At 38.3% G+C, this 18,952-nt stretch overlaps 1 long non-coding RNA gene across 2 annotated transcripts in view; it reads left to right on the top strand.

Moving 5' to 3' along the window:
* LOC147581538 (uncharacterized) overlaps positions 1-18,952 on the top strand; it is a 229,043-nt gene that overhangs the window by 12,918 nt on the left and 197,173 nt on the right. For both annotated transcript variants that reach the window (XR_015250011.1, XR_015250012.1), the window contains exon 2: positions 3,133-3,253. This is a non-coding gene — a long non-coding RNA (uncharacterized LOC147581538). The remainder of the gene's footprint in view (positions 1-3,132; positions 3,254-18,952) is intronic.

Raw genomic sequence — 18,952 nt, 5'->3', positions numbered from 1 at the left:
TCTGAATGTGAATTTAAATCAACACATTACTTCTGTAGAGAAAGAGGCTATTTCACATGACCTCTAATTACAGAATGACTGTGTCACCTCAAGGAACCCAGAGGCCCAGAAATCAGATCACTTAGGTTACCTTACTCTGCTTAGTAGCTTAGATAAAGGTACTCATACAATATCATTCTTTTCCTCATTGTGAGTAACTTGAAAATTGCTCTATGATAGTGTTTTTGTAAGTATGGTCCTCAGACCCCTTGCATAAAAATTACTTGGAGGTGATAGTTAAAAATGCATACTCCTGGTATCACCACTAGACCTTTTTTTAAAAAAATTCTTTTAATGTTTATTTATTTTTGAGATAGAGAGAGAGAGACAGAGTGTGAGTGGGGGAGGGGCAGAGAGAGAGGGAGACACAGAATCAGAAGCAGGCTCCAGGCTCCGAGCTGTCAGCGCAGAGCCCGACATGGGACTTGAACTCATGGGCTGTGAGATCATGACCTGAGCCGAAGTCAGACACTTAACCAACCCAGCCACCCGTGTGCCCCTTAATAAAGTTGAACAGAGAGGGGGACTGAGATGGGTGCAGCTAGAATTTGTATTTTCACTAGATCTTCCAAACATGTTTATGCACACACTGCACACAGACATGCACACACCTGTGTATGCATGCTTTCCATGTGCGAGGGGCATGTAAGTCCATGTTGCTTATGCGTGGGACCCATGCACAGACCTGCATTCTGTGAGATGTGCCCTCTCTGTGCTGCATGACACACGTTCCCATACTAGCAACTCTAGCTCCCTTTCTCACATCAATGCTAATACAGCTAATACAGGGAGCAATAAAGTGACTTCCAGCATATTACTCTGAGGGATATGGAATATTCCCCAGGGGATTTTAAGCAAATATTTTTACAGATTTTACCTTTGGTTGAATTACAGAGCTGGATTCCATGATGCCTACCCCCAGAGAGGACATAATCTTTAAACTCTAAAAAATAAACATTACCTTAACTGATTTTGTTCTTTAAACAAAGGCGTATATTAGTCAAGGGTGAATGGTAGAGAAGAATTTCAGGTTTCCAAATGTCAAGAAAGAGACAGCGCTGCAGCCTACTTTAAGAACAAACCACCTGTTCTAATTAACATTTTTATCTTTGACATTTCCTGACTGCTTTTCTTTTATATGTCCCTGAGGCTATTACTGTAATTTAAATTTAAAAATAAAAATCCAATATTCACTCTTACCCTCATTTTTATAGTTCAGTTAATCCCACCTAGTTCATCTGCTTTGTTGATTTACATCGCTAATGCCACTTATGGAAGGCAATCAGGGATGCTTACAACATTTTGCCTGTTTAGTTTAATGTCATAATCATCTGAGATGAAAGTATCGGTTATTCTCTTCCAATAGCAAACTCAATAAATTCTCTTCCTTGGGCTTAATGTGGTGTTCTCTTATTTCAGTTTCTTTTCCTCTCTTTCTCTTTATTCCCAAAAAGCATTGCATTTGTTCCCATCCTTCATTTCCTATTCAGCATCTGGATGTGGCCATTGACACCTATCAGGTTCTCAAGAACTTACTTGAAAGTTCTCTGGCTCCCCCAGCCCCTACTGTTTTTAAAAGGATTCATAGAAAAACTTGAAGAGGCAAAGTTATAGCCAGTTTACATTTTGCAGCTGGTTTGAACTTCAAGGAGCATGTAGTGGTGTGATATTAAAAGAAAAAGAGGTGGAATAAATAAAATGGTCATTTATTGAACAATGCTTTATGATGAAATATATGTGAAATGTGCCATAGTTTATTGCATTTCATCTTCAAAATTTTTGCAGTTAGGATTATGCTTACTATTTTTTGCAGATCAAGAAATAGGTTAAGGTATCCTTTTTCATCAAATATCCCCCAAACCACCTATATTTTCTTTTTTAATTTTTTTTAATTTTTTTTAATTTTTTTTTTCAACGTTTATTTATTTTTGGGACAGAGAGAGACAGAGCATGAACGGGGGAGGGGCAGAGAGAGAGGGAGACACAGAATCGGAAACAGGCTCCAGGCTCTGAGCCATCAGCCCAGAGCCCGACGCGGGGCTCGAACTCACGGACCGCGAGATCGTGACCTGGCTGAAGTCGGACGCTCAACCGACTGCGCCACCCAGGCGCCCCCACCTATATTTTCAATATCTGTATCTTCCCAGCTTCCTTCTCTTATTGTATAAACATGTTAAAAATCTCAGAACCTAGGGGCACCTGGGTGGCTCTGTTGGTTAAGTGTCTGACTTTGGCTTAGGTCATGATCTCACGGTTCCTGGGTTTGAGCCCCATGTCGGGCTCTGTGCTGACAACCAGAGCCTGGAGCCTGCTTCAGATTCTGTGTCTCCCTCTCTCTCTGTCCCTCCCCTGCTCATGCTCTGTCATTCTCTCTCTCTCTCTCTCTCTCTCTCTCTATCAAAAATAAACATTAAAATTTCTTTTTAAAAAGATCTCAGTACCTTCAGAACCTAAAGAAACAAATCTTTGATTGCAATTCTGTATCACTGGGTTTCTTCATAGCCAACATCTCTGAAGGAGCAGCCTTTGTCTGCTAGAAAGTCTTTGTTTTTGCTTCTTCACTACTCCTAGTTCATTCTTAATGGACAGCAATCTGTACCCTTCCAATAGCTAAACACCTGCATTAGCCCAAAACCGTAGGCCACTGTGGTCTTCATCTTGCTGCCCGTGCCCTCATTAAAGAACTTGACTCACTATCATGGTTGTTATCAAGATTAAAAGAGTTAATTCAAGAAGTTGAAGAGTGTTCATGGTATAGAAAATATGTATGTATTTTATTTCTGCATGGTGTCCTGTTTTGACATCTTAATAATAAAACCTTCCTGGTTGGGGAGAGACTGCTTCTCCCTTGGGCTAACCAATTCTTACAGGTCACCGAGGGCCTAGTAAAGAGCATGGCCTTGATATATAAACCAACCCAGAGCCACACCTCCTGCATCTGGTCCCTGCACACAGGAGGCAATATTCCTCTCCCTTAATTATCCCAGAGCCAGGTACTAGATAAGTAGAGACCACCCCTATTGCCCCAAGCCCATTACAATGATTTAAATTGGCCAGTCCTAAACTATTTACCATTCTTCACCTTTCCTGCAGAAACCCCAATGGAGGCCATGGCCTAAGTGCTCTCCACTTCTTGTCTGCTGCCTCCTGACTACTCTGGAGTTTCTCCATAATGGTGCTGGGTGGTGTGCTCTGTCTCCTGTCTCTAGGACCTGTGAGTATTACAAACTCTGTTTTCCTGAGCCTCTCCTCTGTCTCTTCTTGTGGCTCTGCTTGACTGACCATCTCAAAAACAAATACGAAACAGAAACCCTCATTCAATGTTAGATGTTATTGATATGTAATGGCGGTTGTTATTCCTAGGCTTTTATGAACACAGTGATCAGGGTCTCTATTCACCTTACAAATTATACATTTTTAGCTTCTTTTACTAGTTTTTATTTTCACTGCTGCCCTTAGACTTGAGGCAATTGCCCTAGACTTGCCCTTAGACTATTTTCATTGCTGGCCCTTAGGCAAGAGGGATCTTTTCCCTGGGCTTCATCTGCACATTTAAAAATATCAGTTATATTAAGATATAATATATGTACAATAACATTCATTAATGATCAGAGTACAATTTGATAAGGTTTGATAATATATATAGAGACGTGTGACCACCACCATGATCATGATATAGAACATTTCCATCATGCCCAAAATGTCCTTGTGCCTCTTTGGAATCAATCTTTTCCCCCTTCTCTTGGTCCTTGGCAACAATTAAACTTTCTGTCATAGTTTTATCTTTTTAAATTGTATATAAATGGAAACTATACAGTATTTAGGCAAAAGATTGTATCTGGCTTCTTTCACTTAGCATAGTGGTTTTGAGATTCGTCTATATTGTTTCCCATCAGTTGTTTGTTATATTCTATAGCTGAGTAGCATAAGGTTATTTTTATTCAAATGCCAAGCAGTGGACATTTATGTTGTTTCCAGTTTTGAGCTATTATGAACAAATGCTGTAAACACTTGTCCTTGTGTGGACATGTTTTTTATTCTTCTGGAGTAAACATCTGAAAGTAGGTAAGTAAATATCTTCAAAAAGATACTTGAATCATATGGTGAGTGGATGTTTGTAAGAAAATGATAAACAGTTTCCCAAAGTGGTTGATATCGTCTTGTGTTTGTGAGCAATCTATGAGAGCTCCCATCTCCCCACATTTCTTGCCAGTACTCAGCCTTTTTGATCTAGTGAATGTGTTGTGGAAACTCTTTGTGGTTTTACTTAGCATTTCCCTGATGATTAATGAAGTTGAGCACCCTCTTATGTGCACGTGTCATTCTTCTTTGACAGTGTTTCTGTTCAAATCTTTTGCCCGTTTAAAAAAGTGGTTGTTTTCTTTATTTTATTGATTTGTAAGAGTTTGTAAATATTCCAGATACAAGATTTTCTCTTACATTTTCTTCTAGAAGTTTTGTAGTCTTAGATCTAACATTTAGGTGTATGGTTTATTTCAATGGGAGTTGAGGATCATGAGATATATAGATATAGATACAGATATAGATATAGATATAGATATAGATATAGATATAGATATAGTTATAGGTAGATAGAAAGATATAGATAGACATAGATATAGATATAGATATAGATATAGAAATATATAGATAGACATAGATACAGATATAGATATAGATATAGATATAGATGCACATATATCCAATTGTTCTAGCTCCATCTGGTGAAAATTCTGTCCTTTCCAAATTGAACTACTTTGGCCCTTTGTCAAAAATCAATTGACCAAAAATTTGTGGGTTTATTTCTGGCAACTATTCTGTTTCACTGAACTGTCTTTTTCTAGTTTTTAAAAAATGGAATCTTAGATTGTTTGACACACATTCTTTTCTAATATAAACATTTAATGCTAAAATTCTTTCTAAATGCTGTTTGCCTGTCATTTTTAGTTTAATTCTGTTATAATCAGAGAACATACTTTGTGTAATTTTAGTCCCTTTAAATTTTTCATCCACTTGTTTATCAGTATTGATAGAAGAGCATTGCGAACTGCTACTGTGATACTGATTTTGTTTATTTCCCTTTTCAATTCTATTATTGTGAATTTGTTTGTTTTTCTTTTTCAGTCCTGCCAACTTTGTTTTATGTATTTTGAAGCTCTGTTAGTATGTGCATTAAGTTTAGGATTATTATGTCCTCTGGGTAAATTAGTGCCTTTAGTATTATGAAATATTTCTCTTTATTCCTGAAAATATTTTTTTGTTTTGAAATCTTTGTCTGATATTAAAATAACCACTCTAGCTTTTTGTAGATTAATGTTTTCATTGTATATCTTTAAATAGTCAATTCTATTTTAAGGAACTAAATATGAGAAAAATATATTTTATATTTTCCCACATATTTATTATTTCTGGTATTATTCATTTCTTTGTGTAGTTCTTTTTTTAATGTTTATTTTATTTATTTTGAGAGAGAGAGAGAGAGAGAGAGCACACAGGCAAGGGAGGGACAGAGAGGGAGAGAGAGAGAATCCCAAGCAGGCTCTGCACCATCAGCATAGAGCCTGATGTGAGGCTTGAACTCACAAACCATCAGATCATGAGCTGAGCCAAAATCAAGAGTTGGATGCTTAACTGATTGAGCCACCCAGGTGCTACACTCCTTAGTGTAGTTCTAAGTTATCATCTGGTATCATTTTCCTATGCCTAAAGAACTTCTTTAACATTATTTGTAATTCAAGCCTCTGCCAGAAGCAGGAAAATAAATCAAATCCATATTACTTTTTTGTGGTCAGAGGGAAAATCAGGGATTTCAGTCCTACTCTTCAGAGTCTTGCTCTGGCCCTTCTATGGTATACCCTTCACCATAGTGTGAAGGTTCACTCAGGCCAAAGGGATGTGCTCACTCGGAATCTATGTTCCACCTCTACCACCTCTACCTAGTCTGGATACTCGGGACCCAGGAGTTTTCTATTTAACTATCACAGGCTGACTTCCCATCCAGACTTCTATTCCTGGATCATCCTTTTGATGGACACAGGGGTGAGTATTTGCTACAGTGATATGGACAAAGCTCAAATGTGCATGCTAGGGGACCCAACTGTGTGCTCAAGCAGTTTCTTGTAGTATAGGATAGATCCAAGGATGAGAAAAGAAAGAAGGTGGGGCACAGGCTCCATCTCCTTTCCAAAGCACCATATTCTAGCATGGAATTCTGAGTCCAAAAATTCTAAATTCAATTTAGCATTCCAGAATGTTATGATAATATATTTTTCAAGGTAGAAGGATGAAGTGTGTTTCATTTACCACTGTGTTGGCTTAATTCATAACTTTTAAGTATTAGACATGGAATGTGGGCCTTTGTTTGTATTCTTGTCCTAGGCCTGATGAATGTTAAGTGTGGGCTGGATTTTTCTCCTTACTACCCTGTAAATGAATGTGCTGCTTGTATTTTCCCTTTATCCTCTTCCTTTTTCACTCTATAGACTTGATGATAACCTCTATTCCCAAAATTTCCACAACACAGTTGTAGGACAGTACAGAAATGCATTAAGACTAGGTCCTACAGGCACCTGAGTGGCTCAGTTCGTTAAGCGTCCAACTTCAGCTCAGGTCATGATCTCACAGTTCATGAGTTTGAGCCCCACATCAGGCTCTGAGCTGACAGCGCAGAGCCTGCTTCAGATTCTCTATCTCCCTCTCTCTCTGCACCTCTTCCACTCTCTCTCTTCCTCCCCGCCCCCTGCACTTTAAAAAATAAATAAATAGACCTTCAAAAAAAAAGACTAGGTCCTAGAGAATCAGTGCAAACAAATGGACAGACAAGGCTGAAAATAGCTCTCTAGGTCAGAGAGGAGAAGAGACAATATGCTATTAGTCAATAGTGTATTAAACTTACTAACTGAGAAGTTCATGAATAAATCAGAAAGGGCTGAATATTATAATGGATGATTCTGTGCTTTAGAACCAGGCTGCTTGAGTCAAATTCTGCTCCTGCCACTTATTAGCTGTGAGGCCTAATCCATTTGTGCCTCAGTTTCTTCATCTATGCAATGTGTATAATAATATAACCATCTGACAGGATTATTTTAAGAACCAGTGATTAAGTATAAAAGAATTGGAAGAATTCCTGGAAAATAGTACATTCTCAATGCATTTCTTTTTCTTTTCTTTTCTTTTCTTTTCTTTTCTTTTCTTTTCTTTTCTTTCTCTTTCCTTTCCTTTCCTTTTCTTTTTCTTTTCTTTTCTCTTTCTTTTTTTTTTTTTTTATTATTTTTTTTTAATTTTTTTTTTTTTCCAACGTTTATTTATTTTTGGGACAGAGAGAGACAGAGCATGAACGGGGGAGGGTCAGAGAGAGAGGGAGACACAGAATCGGAAACAGGCTCCAGGCTCTGAGCCAACAGCCCAGAGCCCGACGCGGGGCTCGAACTCACGGACCGCGAGATCGTGACCTGGCTGAAGTCGGACGCCTAACCGACTGCGCCACCCAGGCGCCCCTCTTTTCTCTTTCTTTCTTTCTTTCTTTCTTTCTTTCTTTCTTCCTTTCTTTTTTTGGGAGAGAGAGAGCACATGTGAGCGAGTGGGGAAAGGGCAGAAGGAGAGAGAGAAACAGAATCTTAAGTAGGTTCTGTGCCACGCTCCATCTCACAACCGTAAGATCATGACCTGAGACGAAATCAAGAGTCAGATGCTTACCCTACTGAGCCACCCATGTGCCTCTATTCTCAATGCATTTAGCTAATATATTAATTAAATACATTTTCAGGGTTTGGGCTGAGTTTTCTGTATGTCTCTGCCGTATATTTTAGAATTGGATAATCCTTGCTTGCCAATATTGGACTAATCTGTGGTTTTAGCTACGTATGCTTCAAAGCTGGCTACATGCTCACCAATCCTGTTACCTCTTCCTGGGCACATGGTAAGACGTTATTTTCCAGAATTCTTGGATGCTGTGTTGGGGCTACGTGACAGAGTTCTGGAAAAATAAATGTGTACAGAATTTATGTATATAATTTTTAGGCATGGTCATAAATCCTCTGGTTACATTACTCTTACCTCCCCAATCTACTGGCCAGATTATTCCAGGATTACCTTGAACTTGTAAAATGGCAAAGCCATGAGATAGAAGCACTTGATTACTAAATCAGTTTGCAGGATAACCACTCAAGAGAACCACCCAACCAAGAGTACTCACAGTGGACTTAAAAATATTTTTATTACATTAAGCCAGTAAGATTTTGGGGCATTTGCTATAGCAGTTAACCTATTCAAATACAAATGTTTATATGTTGAAGTGGTGTTCTTTCATAACAAAAATTTGAAATATATGTTATTGGCTTAGCAATTGGCCATGGTCAGTAAGGAAACTGAAATTGGCAGCTGGAAAAATGGTAATCTTATTATGCAGTGGTAAGACATTTTGTAAAACTTTTCCCTATGAATGCTTGGAAGGTAGAACATGGCCTATTGGAATTGAACTCCAGGAGAAGGAATGAGAAACATAACTCTAGTGGTGTGGGGTTTTTATTGGCTGTGTTTGGCCAAGAAAAAGCTTGAGAAAGAAATGTCTAAGTTTGTAAGCATAAATGAAAGGGAATAGAGAGAGTCTGGAAATGCAGTTCTGCAAAGTTGAAAAGTCCGCTGTTTGTAGAATCTGAACTGTGGGAAATGGAATTTAAAAGAAAAAAACAAATTTTGAACACTTGCAGCTCAGTAAATATTTTCAGGTGAATCAAGTGATTCACAAAAAAGATCAGTTTAAGGATGGATATTCTCCATTCAAAAGTTACAGTCTCAAGATAGCCTATTATTAAATTGAGAGAGATCAGAATGGTGGCAAAAAGCAGAGAGATAAAACGTATTTGAGAATTATGTCTAGGGGAAATCTTTGAAGGTGGTTTCTGGCACATACAACTGCTGGGAAGCAAATTGATCAGAAGACTATTAAGCTTTTGAGAAATTTATATTTCCAAGTAAACCACAAACTAAACAAACAAAAGCATCAGTTTTGGCCATTTCAGACTTCGAACAACCATTGGAGCTCCACATTTCCATAAACTTTAGGCTGACTTCCAGTGTTCCCAAATGGCATGCCCTCTCTCCCCCTTCACATGTGGCCGAAGAGAATAACGGACAAGGTGAAGCTCACAAAGGATGGAGCCAGAGCCACAGAGGATGGACAGGGAAGGGACATTCCACTTAGAAAACATGAGAAAAACCTTACCAAACATCTTTTCCTACCACCATTTCAGGTCCTTCACATTTTCTACCCAAAGGACTTGACTTCTAGGCTTTTCCATTTGTTCCTTTTGTAAATGGGGGTGTTTATTACTGTTACAGTGCCTCAGTTCCAACATTGCATATTGGCTGTGTGTGTGTGTATGTGTGTGTGGTGGTGGTGGACAGAAAGCTTATCTTTTAATTCACAGGTTACCAGAGCATGGGGAGCCATAACTAGTCCTGCTGGAAGGACTGTGTATCGTCTGGAGATCCTGAACTCTAAACTAGACGTAATGATGGAGTGTGACTTTGGGTTGTTCCTATTAGCGAGGGGGTGAGTGTACTTTGCAGATAAAAGGAAGAGTATGATAAGAATTTAATGGCCAGAAGGAAGTCTATAGTAGAGACTGACTAAATGCTCAGCAGTCATATTTCCTTTTCTTGAGTACACAAGAAAAAATGTGTTTCTCCATTTCCCTTGAACTTAGTTTAAAATCACGTGACCAGCATTTGGGCAATGGTATGTTGTGGAAGTGATGCATGTTATTTCCAGGACTGGCCACAAAACTCTATGTGCAAACCTTTCTCTTTTCCCTTTATCTGTTGACTAAAGATGTCGAGGGTACCTTAAAGCCACAAGATGGAAGCAGCCTGGGTTTCTGAGATGCTGCTTGGAGAAAAGCTGCCCAGGAGAACCACCTGACCAGGAATGTCCACCTTGGAATTTATTTAAGCAAGAAAATACTTGATAACATTCAGTGACTTGGGGTATGTTTGTTCCAGTGGTTAGCATATCCTGAGCAATATACCACATCATCTATTGTGGAGACAATTAATGGAAAGTATGATAGGGAGTAATCACATAAAATGGCATCTTTGTTGTTAGAGATGGAATGAAGGCAGTTTCTCATTCTGATCTCCAGAATAACCTTGAACCCTGAATATATAAAATATTGAGTCAGACGTTTAGAAGGAGGATAAATTTTCATGGTCTTCTAGGGGCTTATCTTAGTGGTGGATATTTGAAGGGTGAACGTGAAAAGAAATCAGTGAGTTTACCACTCCTCATTTTTGTTTATTTCAGAAAATAAATATTATCTAGAGGAAGAAGGGAAGAGTATGATGCATGTGTCAGAATTGTTAGGTTCAAGGACATTCCATCTTTTCCCCAAAGTTCAAAAGAGTTATTTGTGTGTGGGCAAGTCTAGAATTGAGAAAGCAGAGGCAACTGTTGAAGAGCCTCATGGGACAAGTATTTGTTGTAGTACGTGTTCTGGAAGTAACTTTCTTTTCATTACTGTTCAGTATTGCCCAAGGGCCCAGATAATAGCTTGGGGAATTTGGAAACCATAGAAAATCTTTACATCATACATGTGACTGTTAACTATTTTAGAGCAAAACATGTCTTCAGCCATGAACAGGTATTGAAGATGACATTGAAGGAGGTATGCTTAAAGAATCAGTGCCTTGCGAATACACGATCATGTAATCTGTTCTAAGAAATAAGATGAATTTTAGATGAGATTATTTTGGAAAGTCCAATAAAATAGAAAGCAAGAATTAATATCCCGTTGTCACCGTTTTTATCTTGATTTTATTGTAATTAGACTTTTACTCCCACCTTTCCAATGACTCCCATAATGTCAGCAATGACTTCATGTTGTTGATCCAAAGGTTACTTTTCAGTCATCTGATTTGGTTTTTCAGTAGTATTTGACATACTATTTATTATCCTTTCCTTGGAATAGCTTCTCTATTTGGATTCCAGGACATCTCGCTCACCTGGGTTTTCTTTAATCTCTCTTGTTTTAAGTTCTTATTTTCCTTTGCTGGTTTCTTCTCATCTCCCTGACACCTACATAAATGTTAGTATTCCCCAGACTTACTCTTTAGATCTTTTTTCTTTTCTATCAACACTCATACATTTGGTGACCTCACCTACTTTCTTGGTTTTAAATGCCATCCATATGCTCATGATTTCCAAATCTATATCTCCAGGCTATACCTCTTCTCTGAACTCCAGACTCATACTCCAAAATCCTTCTTGGATATCCACTCTTAATTTTTTTTAGCTACCATCTCAAAATTTACTCCTGATAGTCCCCTGCCAACCCTTCTTCTCATGTGCTCTTTCCAAACCCATAACCTGTAACACAGTCCTTCTTGTAGCTCAGGCCAAATCGTTAATTCAACTCTCATACCTCATTTCATGTGAAAGAGCAAGTCCTTTGTTTTCACGCTACTTTTCACTATCTTGGATTTCTGCTTATGATGAACTACCTTATAGCCAAACAACCTTCTTCAGAGAACAACTAGAAAACCTGGATAAGGGGCACCTAGGTGGCTCAGTCGGTTAAGTGTCAGACTCTTGATTTTAGCTCAGGTCACGATCTCACGATTTGTGAGTTCAAGCCCTGCATTGGGCTCTGAGCTGACAGCACAGAGCCTGCATGGGATTCTCTCTCTCCCCCTCTTTCTTCCCCTCCCCTGCTTGTGTTCTCTCCCTCTCAAATTAAATAAATAAACATAAAAAAAAAAACCTGGATAAAGCAGAGCAGAAAATCAATTTGAAGGCACCGAAGAGCTATTAATAAATCAAGGACTTGAGTGGCTAATTTCTCAGAGAGAAGAGAATATACTGAGGCAAGTCCAAAATTTCGTGCCATTATCCCTCTTATTTGTTGATTCATAAACTGCATGGCAGAAAAAGCTATGAAGCTCAGGAAGTTGTACCTAAAGGCAAGGAAGTTGATTAGAACTTTCCTCAGTTTCATAGGGCAGAGAGACATACATATATTGGAGTTTCAATATAAGGATTTGATGACTCAAGACCCCAGAGTGAAGAGAAACACAGAATAGTGAATCTGATATTCCATATTGCTTTTTCACACCAAAGTATCTGTCTTTTCATGAGAGGTCGAAGGCTGAGAGGCTATGAAGCCAAGCAGTTACTTTTTGCAGTCTCATAGTGCTAGGAGGACAATATATAGGATTCCGAGCTCTTGTAAACATATTAAGCTTTTAGTCAAAGCTCCCAAATGGCTACATCTTAGGAGTAATAGAGAACCCAAATTAGGTAAGACTTTTCAACGTCTGAAATCCAGCTTTGAGTATGTTTAATTCCTGATCAGATCAAGATGGGCTGGTGCTACTCTAACTTTTTGCCCAAAGTGAACATAAATCCTCTTGGGAAGAAGATAACAGTTTTTTTTAAGACATAATGCCATTCAATAAAATGTGACCAATAATGTGCATTCAATAAAAAATTACTTAGGAAACCAAGATATGACTAAAATCAAAGCATACAATATGAACAGACTTATAATTATTAGAATTATCTGATATGGATGTTCATGAATATAGATGTCAAAGTGGAGAATTTCAGCAGATAACAGGAATTAATAAAAAATAAAATAAACTGATGTTACAAAATTGCAAAATACAATAATAGAAGCCAAGGACTTAATAGACGAGTTTAATATCAGATTAGAGAGGGCTGAAGAGTGAGTTAATTAACTGGAAGAAAGGTCAGAAGGAAAGTATCCAGACTAAAACATAGAGAAAAAACCATGAAAATTACAAAAAGTGCATAAGTAATATGTGGGACAGTAAAACAGTCTGACACAAGTATAACTGGAGTCACGTGCAGGAGGAGAAAAAGAAAGGGATAAAAAGAAGCAATACTTGAAAAGATAATAGCTGAGAATTTCCCAAAACTGATGCAAAAAGTCAAGCCATAGATTCAAGAAGTACTTTGAACCACCATATGATAAATACCAAGAAAACCACACAGAGACGCATCACAATAAGGCTGCTGAAATAATCACAAAGAGAAAGCCTTAAAAGTAGCTACCAAAAGAAATGACGCTTTAAAAGAATCAATAGTCTGTCAGCTGATGTCTTAAAAGAAATGATACACCTGAGATTTAAAAAAAAGGAATTCTGGGGTGCCTGGGTGGCGCAGTCAGTTAAGCGTCTGACTTCAGCCAGGTCACGATCTCGCGGTCCGTTGAGTTCGAGCCCCGCGTCGGGCTCTGGGCTGATGGCTCGGAGCCTGGAGCCTGTTTCCGATTCTGTGTCTCCCTCTCTCTCTGCCCCTCCCCCGTTCATGCTCTGTCTCTCTCTGTCCCAAAAATAAATAAAAAACGTTGAAAAAAAAAAATTTTAAAAAAAAGGAATTCTATCTCTAAAATGCTGAAAGAAAATTACAGTATATCACACAACAAGCACCCAAGCAAAGATAATCTGTTAGCTGTGTCCTAAAGACAAGCAGTTTGGAGATACTGTGATATGAGATTTTGGTAAACATCAGACATATTCTGCCTGCCTGTCAGATAACATCAGAGAGAATTGCAGTCTCTTTATAAAGCATGAACTAATTACAAGCAGAGCCAGTTATTGAACTTTTGTCTCATCTCAATCTACCCCCCTCCACCTTCAGGAAGTGATTACAAAGGCTTCTTTACCAAAGGGCTTGGTAGGAGGGAAATGAATGATGTGGAACTTTCTCAGCCAAATAGTGATGGGAAAGTGAGTGAGGCAGGTGAGGGGAACCTAGGAGTTGTAAGCCTAACCAGTAGCTAGCCGTTGGAATCCAACAATCCTGGAACTTGAGCCCTAAATCAGTGGATCTAGAATGGTCACCTAAGCTAATTCCTCTGATGAAGGTTGGAGGTGCCATAGAGTTAGAGAGGAGCCAGATCTGACTGAATTATGACACATCTGGACAATGAGTAATGATTTTACCCAGCTGTTTGGGAGTGCCAGCTGGCACTGAGCAGAGTGTGGCAACCTAGGAAAGGTTGTGAAGAACAGATGGGATGTTTGGGAAGAAATCACTTTACTTGAATGTACTGAGCTTGACTTCTTATTGTATTCTGTTTATTGCTAGCATGGAATTTTTTTTTTTTTTTACTAGAGTAAGGACTCATTAGGGTGCATTTCTGGGGGAGGGGGCAAAGGGGACTATGCAATTGTGTGCTGAAATCCATTTCTACTCACTGATGAGAACCAATTGTGCACATGCCTTCCCAATCTCATATTCAGTGATGTGTTTGCTAGCTTGAAAACTTCCATGGTGGGGGTTTTCACAACATGAAAAATTGACAAATGCTACAAATTAGGGCTTCCCCACCCCCCACCCTTGAAAGCCAGTTGATACATTTGCCAGGACACCATTGGAGCCATGCCATATGGCAAGATTTCATAGCATGAATTATTGGGACAATCTGAACAGATGATGACATTACATCTTTTAAAAACTGATCTCTCCCATTGTATAACTTAAGCTCAGATTTTTCTCCTAAGATCCAGTTCCATTTATCTCATACCTTATGGACCTTACCCCCAGTTTTACAACAAGCACTTCAAATTTAACTTGTCTAAAATTATTATCTTTTCTTCCAAACCAGTTTTTCTTCTGGCATTCTTTACTCTATTTCTTGACAACAACTTAATCCAGGGACCCAAATTGGAAACTTAGATGCCTCTCTCATTACTGTTCTCGAATGATCACTGGGTTTTGACAAGTCAACCTAATCAGCATATGATATATTTGTTTACTCATTTCCTCTATTAATCCTGTAGTCTTGGATCAGACCCTCATACTCTTTTGCCTTACTCAGTGTCCTCAAACACATAATCAGTAGAATCACATCAGTACTAGCTACAATACAGATTTCCTGACCTCTTTTCTAGAGACTTAGGTTTGGTTATGAGAAGAGGACTGGAATCTGTATTTTTACCAGGTGATCCAGAATTTAGATGACTAATGCTTTTTTTTTTTTTTTTTTAATTTACATCCAAGTTAGTTAGCATATAGTACAATAATTATTTCGGAGTATATTCCAGTGATTCATCTCCTGTGTATAACACCCAGTGCTCATCCCAACAAATTTCTTCCTTATTGCCCTTTACCCATTTAGCCCTTCCCCCCCCCCCACAGCCCCTCCAGCAACCCTTAGTTTGGTCTCCATATTTAAGAGTCTCTCTTATGTTTTGTCCCCCTCCCTGTTTTTATATTATTTTTGCTTCCCTTCTCTTGTGTTCATCTGTTCTGTGTCTTAAAGTCCTCATATGAGTGAAGTCATATGATATTTGTCTTTCTCTGACTAATTTCGTTTAGCATAATACCCTCTAGTTCCATCCACGTAGCGGCAAATGGCAAGATTTCATTCTTTTTGATTCCCGAGTAATACTCCATTGCATATATATACCACATCTTCTTTATCCATTCATCCATCGATGGACATTTGGGCTCTTTCCATACTTTGGCTATTGTTGATAGTGCTGCTATAAACATTGGGGTACATGTACCCCTTTGAAACAGCATACCTGTATCCCTTGGATAAATACCAATAGTGCAGTTGCTGGGTCATAGGGTAATTCTATTTTTAATTTTTTGAGGAACCTCCATACTGTTTTCCAGAGTGGCTGCACCAGTTTGCATTCCCAACAGCAGTGCAAAAGAGATCCTCTTTCTCCGCATCCTCGCCAACATCTGTTGTTGCCTGAGTTGTTAATATCAACCATTCTGATAGGTGTAAGGTGGTATCTCATTGTGGTTTTAATTTGTATTTCTCTGATGATGAGTGATGTTGAGCATTTTTTTTTCATGTGTCTGTTAGTCCAGATGACTCTAATTCTTAACCAAGTTTGGAAAATACTTGGGTATAGAATAAAAATTAGCATTTCTCATCTTGGAATACAACCCCAACCATAATCTGCCTGGTGCCTGTTTCTCTACCTTTATCTCTCACCACTTTCCAACACATCTTTTACCATATATATGGTATATACATATACCATATATATATAATATTTAAAATTTGTATATATAAATATATATTTAAAAATTATATATATGTTAAAAATTTTTTTTAATTTAATGTTTATTTATTTTGAGAGAGAGACAGAGCATGAGCAGGAGAGGGGCAGAGAGAGAGAGGGAGACACAGAATCTGAAGCAGGCTGCAGGCTCAGAGCTGTCAGCACAGAGCTTGACACGGGGCTCAAACGCAGGAGCCATGAGATCATGATCTAAGCCAAAGTCAGATGCTCAACCGACTGAGCCACGCAGGTGCCCCACGGGGATTTATTTTTTCACTGAATATTTATTGTGCTGCAAGTATGTATCAGGCTCTGCCCTGGGTGCCAGGAATTACAGTGGTGAAAACAAACAAGTCGTTTGTTCTCACAGAGTTTTATATTTAATATGCCATAGTTCAGTGTTTTGAGTCACCAAGCATATCATTCCTAGGCATGCATTTATACTTTTGTTCCTTATGTTGCCTTGGTCTGAGTGTCTTTTCTTTCACCTGCCCTCTCTGATTATCTTTTTGTTCCTAGTTCCTTCCTCTATTATACAAGGTTGATTTCCTTGTCTATCCCTCCTGCTAAACTGCTGGCTCCTTACAGTCAGAGTTTTTCAAGCTCTAGAGTCTAGACCAATAATCGGTATAAAATAGTTCCCAAACATTTACTGAATGAATATTGCTCAACTAGTAAGTAGCACAGTGGAGATTTGAATTTAGTTATATCTGATGCCAAAGCCATGTCCTTTTAACTATATTATAGTCTGTCAATAAAGTGTGGTTCACCTCATCAGAGGAGCCATTCTTTAATCATGCAAGGAGAATCAAATGATGCTTGAAGATAAAACTACCACCTGTCCAAAGGGAGATGTGCCAAATAACCACTTTAGTTGATCAATATCCAGTTCAGATTGGAAAATTCACGCCAAAGAGTATTCTCTGAGATTTATTAAACTAACAAAAGAAGAAGACAAATATCTCCCCTTGTCTTGGCTTAATACAGGTAAAACTTTACCATGCATATACATTGACCCTTGCTAGGGAAGGTGACAGGCTAAGACCAGGTGATGGTATTTCCTAATACCAGTCTAACTACTGAGTCTTAAACACACTTTAAGTATAGGTCAAGCACAGTACTTGGCACACAAAATTCCTCAGAAACATTTTCAGAAATTTTGGATTATGAGAGGAGGCTGATATAATTTGGCAGAAAATGAACATAACTCTCAATCAATTTAAGCATCCACTTTATTGAGGAAATTAATGCAACTCATATGATTTTTATCCTTTAGCATAAAGAATTGGGGCAGCAAAAGATAATGGATAAAATTTAGAGTGTCTGTTCTGTCATCTGATTTGGGAAATGTGTGCTGACTCTGCTAGTTCTATTAAAGATGCTGTCCATAAAATACACTTGGACTGGTTTGGCACAAGTTATTTTAGAGCTGTGAGAAGGACCATTACTAATAAAACTTCTCTTCCCCTTATAATTAATTCATGGCATTGCCACCAGAGTGTTCTTCCTATATCATAAATTTCATTGTGTCACCCCCGTGCTGAAAAGCTTTTGATGACTCCACATTTCCTGTAAAAAAATGTGAAAATTCCTTCACCTAACATGTAAGATTTCTACCACCTAATCACCACCTATCTTCTAATTCACAATTCATTTTACTCTTCTCTCAATTCCATAGTACCTTGAATCAAGCATTATGTTGTATGAATCTATGAATAACTCTTTGGCCACCATTCATTTATTTGTTTTGCCAACAAATATTGTTGAGGGCCTATCCTGTGTTATGCTCTGTCATCGACAAAGGATACAGAAGAGCAAAGGAGACATTTTCTGTTTTCATGAGATTTATGTTGAGAGAGACAGACAAGAAACAAACAGCTAACAAAATAATTTCAAACAGTGGTAATTACTGTGGAGAAAAGAAAAGATTAATATGACAGAGAGTGAGTTGAGAGGTAGGAGTGAGCAACGTCAGACACGGGACAATTGTGTAATGTGGAGACTTCTTATAGAGTGACAAGAAAAAGACAAACAGTTCAATAGAAAAATGCAGAGAAGATTAGAATTAAAAAAAAAAAATCACAAGAAAACAAAATCCCAGTGGTCAACAAACATAATGAAAAGATGCTCGAATTCATGTTCAGTAAAAGAAATTCAAATGAAAATAAAGATGAAATATGACTTTATATCTATTGGATTGACAACATTAAAAAGAGCTATAAAACCCACTGCTGGTAGGGATGTGGGGAAAAGGGTTCTCTTATACACACTGTGTGTGGGACTTTCGAGCTTCACTATCTTTCTAAAAGGCAACAGAGCAACATCTATTAAAACCTAAAATGCACTTCCCCTTTAACTCAGAAATTCCACTCCTGAGAATCTACCTCAAGGAAAACAAAAATTGCCCATTTGTAAGGTCATGTACTGGGGGATGTTTATTGTACCATTGTTTGCACTGGCCAAGGGAACTTTGGTCAAATGGCCAAAGAGAAAGCTTACCGATATGGAAGTGGCTGATTAAAATGCAGTATATCCGTATCATGGAACATTATGCAACCAGTAAAAGGAGTGAGGTGCAACCTTCCCAGATGATTAGAAGGAATTTCCAAATTTTGACATCCTTCATGAAGGGCTTTATACTTTTCTTAATTCATCAATTAAGAAAATATATGATGACTGGGGTGCCTTAGTGGCTCAGTTGGTTGAGCGTCCAACTTTGGCTCAAGTCATGATCTTGTGGTTCGTGAGTTTGAGCCCCACATTGGGCTCTGTGCTGACAGATTGGGGCCTGGATCCTGCTTCGGATTCTGTGTCTCCCTCTCTGCTCCTCCCTCACTTGCATTCTGTCCCTCTCTCTCAAAAAAAT

The sequence above is a fragment of the Puma concolor genome, chromosome B1, assembly GCF_028749965.1.
Source record: "Puma concolor isolate L17-30 chromosome B1, mPumCon1.1.hap2, whole genome shotgun sequence".
NCBI classification, from domain to species: Eukaryota; Metazoa; Chordata; class Mammalia; order Carnivora; family Felidae; genus Puma; species Puma concolor.
Note: the sequence above shows the minus strand (reverse complement) of the source record. Positions and strands in the feature narration are given on the sequence as shown.